Genomic DNA, 4,208 nt, shown 5'->3' with positions numbered 1-4,208 from the left:
ATTCTGATCATTTATGTATACATTTGTCTATATCTATCTCGATTCGTTTTGCCTGTTACAAACAACCGTTATGTGAACAAAGTTATAATACCCTTGTGCACAAGTGCGCTCGGGTATAAAAATACAAATACCAGCCGTTCGGTGGAGTAGTATCACAACCCAGAATTTAAGTTTTTCGGTTAATATAAGTATGTATATGTATATGTGGCTCTTTATTTTGTGTTAGCGCAAAATGTGGTAAAAAACTTTTGTATTTGGTTTCAGAAGTTAATTTTCATTTTCACTGTTTGAAAACTATGTAAAATAAAACCGGTTTGTCCGGTTTTTTTCTTAATTTCAAAATCGGGAACTGCGTTTTTTCAAATTGTAATTTTTCGAATAACTCAAAAACCGGTTTTGGAAAAAGCGGAATAATTGAACACCCTAGTATGAAACCTTCTGCATAGCCGCAGAGAGCTTACTTGTTTTAGTATTGCTGAGGCACTTTCTTTCATATAAAAGGCGGTTCGGTTCAAAACCGGTTTGCTACCCTAATAAAAATCTGCTGTAGTATTCGAGACGTTGCAGTTTTTTGCTGGTAAGTTTGCCCTTTTTACTCCCATAACAAAGTTTACGGCTACATTAATTTTTGTATTGACTGAAAATCGCGTGGAATATTTAATCAGAGATGCTAAAAATACTTGTTTTTGTAAAATACAAATACGCCACAAAAAATTTTTATGAAATACAAATACAGATACAAAATGCTGTAGCTAACAAAAATCTGAAAGATTATTTATTTGTTGCAATGAAAAAGTGAAGAGAAGAGAGGAGAATGAGGAAATTTGCAATATGGGCATTACGCTTCGCATTACATTTCGGGTAAGCCGAAAAAAAAGAAAATATTCAATTGAAAAAAAAGTAAATGGCAGTGTTGTACAAGAAAGTCTTATGATATGACGTATAATGAAGAATAGAAAAGGTATTTAATAAACAAAATACTGCTCAAAAAAGTATTAAAAATAGAAATAAAAAATACTCTTCTAAACATGTATTTAAATACAAAATACGTATATGTATGGTAAATACTTGTATTTGAAATATGTACTTAACATCTTTGCATTTAATACATAAATACAATTTTGATTAATTTTAAGGAAAGGCAATAAACAAAGGCAGCACACAAAATAGAAGGCTAGAAATGTATAATAAATTAAAATAATTCTGCTAATTTCACTAATTTTTAGATGTATGTATGTGTGCACTTATTAACAAATATTCAAACAATTAAGCGCAACAACAATACAAAAAACTCGTTTAATTAGCGCAAAATAATTTTACTTACATACATGTCTGTATGTATGATTTGTATGTAGCTCATCTTGATACGTTGAAAAGACAACATGTGGCTTTCAATTAGTGGAAGGCTGTGAAAAACCTTAACAAGTTTATCGAATTGAAATTAACAGCTAAGCTAAGCTTTTGGGTATAAATACATAAAGATGAAATGAACTACATATGTACATATATACATTTGTATGTGTGTTCAACGTGGCGTTACCAACGATAAACATTTCCATATGTGATCTTATATTGAATAGGCGAGAAGTAACACGATTTACCCATAAAAATTAATAGTTTCTTCACATTTTCATTAAGTGCCAGTGAGTTGGGAAATTTCGTTATATTTTTATGCTTTTGATTATGAACATACCCGTATAGGTTCGTATTCGTCAGCAGCGTGATCAGGCCCCTCGATCTTGAGTACAACTGTGCCCTTGAAGGCCATCAAAGACACCTGCTGGCGTACTCTAATGGGCTCCTCTATTTGAAGGCAGACCTCACATCGCACGTCATATCTTCACGTGCCCCCTCAATGCAACGCATCCAACACATTTACCTCTGCCTTTTGTTCAACACTGAAAGATTATATTTCGACTATGACATATTTCAAACAGTTTGAAAATTTTCGTACATGCATATAAGCAAAATGTTACTCATACGACAAGGCTGTTTCAAAATTAACTTATGAAGGGGAAGCTAGAAGTCCGTTTATTTATGTGTGCACTATGGAACAGTTCAAAGTTTATTTTTAGGTCTCTCACCTCTAATGGGTGTAATTAAAAACTTTTGTATTTAAAGTACCGGTTTTGATACCACCATGGCAATTGTGGCTAAGATAATTGAAAGTTTTTTGCAAACAAATTGAAAGAAAGTAGGTAAGACAGCTGGAAAGATTGTTTTTTATTCTGTCACGAAAGTCTGACAAAAAAAAGCTCCCTTGACCACTTTTATGGTGAAAAGATCTTTTGGCAGAAAGTACTTGTATATATTATAGATCGAGCTGCTCCAGCAGTCGCAATGGCAGAGTAAGCAGAACACTGCCGCGTCATTCGAAAGATCTGAGATTTGACTGCTCGGGCAGCGATTTTTTTAGTTTTTTTTTAAATTAATTTATTTTTTCTTAATTTAATTTCTTGATTTTATTGCTCCATTTAATTTTTAGAAACCTACTATTTTTTTATTGAACTTTTAGATGTTAATGTTTTAAAAGGAATTTTTTTTCTTTCATACGATTTTTAAAAACTCATATTTTTGTTATTTTTCATAATACATTTTTTTTTAGTTTCTTTTAATTATTAGATTTTATTGATTTAAAAAAAATATTTTTTTTTTATTTAATGTAATTAGTGGGTCTCGTTAATTTTTTTAATTATTACTATTTTTTGTTTATTTTATATTTCTTAATATTTTATTATTTTAAAAGCAAAATATTTTTTAATTTGATTCAACTTATTTTATTTTTTAATTATTATTTTTCTTTTTTAATGTGATTTTCTATTAACTTTCAGATTTTATTGTTTTAAATTTTTAGAAATTTATTATATGTATTTATGTTTTAAAAAGCAAAATATATATTTATTTAATATATTCAATTTTTAGAAAGCTTATTGCTAAAATACAAACAGAATAACGCTTTGACCTTTTAGATTGTTAGAGATCATTTAATTAGTCGTTCGAAAGACAGAAATACCTTTCAAGATAGTTGCCAGAATTGACAATTGTCTTACGAAAAGCTTTTGTCTTTCAAAAGACAGTGGTTAGTTGAATGACAGCTGCCAGAATTGCCATGTGAATGCCCATACAATTAGTGGTACTATTTCAATTTTCGAAGCAAGTTTGGAAATTTTTTAAAGAACTATGAGAATTTTGTGGGACTTTTTCAGGCTTTTTCGGGATTTTTCCGGGTCTTTCATGTTAAATTTTTGATCTAACTTTCAGCTTTTTTCCGTACTTGTTTTTGTTTCAAGATTACTTCGGGCTTCTCGGGAACTCATTAAATTTTGCTTTTACAGTGGGTCAATGTTGCCAATTTTTGTTTACAAATCCAGTCTTATACATACTTATGTACATAAATGACTTAAAGTGTAAATTGACTATAAAAACAATTTTCCTCCTGCAGTGCCTTTTTCGTAGGAAAATGGGTCATTTTGAACCACGGAAGAAGCTCAATAACCTCTTACATAAGTACATTAAAAATGACAGTTAAATTTTTACGTTTATGATTTTTGTTCCTTCGGTCACACCCATAAAAGTATAAAAAAGTGTGTCTGTATTTATTATGTACATATGTATGTATGTTTACACTTGCCGTTGACGGTCAACAGATAGTGCAAATTGTAATTGTACATTTGAGAGCCAATAAGTTGACAGCACTTAGCACGCGACATATTGTACGAACAATTACACTTACACAACAATATATGTATGTATGTATGTCCATATGTATGTGTTTACTTACCTAATGAATACATATGTTGTTTGTAGGAAAAAATGCACCAGAAACTTTTTAATGAAATAATGCGAAATTTTATTATTTTCACTTTGCTTTTATATGTATGTAGTTTTTGCATTTTCATTTGTTTGTTTGAGTTCTTTGCTTTTTTTTTGACAGTACGAATATACATATGTACGTTCATAGTTGGCAAAGTTCACATTTGTCTGTGATTTTTGCCATTTCGAAACTCGAATGTGCGTACGCACACACACATATACACACACTAGTAGAAAAATCGTAACGAAGTTAACTTCATTTGTAAACACCGCGATAATACAAATTATTCTCGGGCGCAATGGCATTCCAGTGGCGCAACATAATTGGGCGCCAACGTACCGCTGACACTCTGCCGGCGTCCAAAAGGCGTGAAAGTTTGTCGAAACTTTAAACA

Source organism: Rhagoletis zephyria, unplaced genomic scaffold (genome assembly GCF_001687245.7).
Source record: "Rhagoletis zephyria isolate East Lansing unplaced genomic scaffold, Rhagoletis_zephyria_1.1 Rzeph_scaffold_00658, whole genome shotgun sequence".
Classification (NCBI taxonomy): domain Eukaryota; kingdom Metazoa; phylum Arthropoda; class Insecta; order Diptera; family Tephritidae; genus Rhagoletis; species Rhagoletis zephyria.
The sequence above is the reverse complement of the archived record's forward strand: the minus strand, read 5'-3'. Positions refer to the sequence as shown.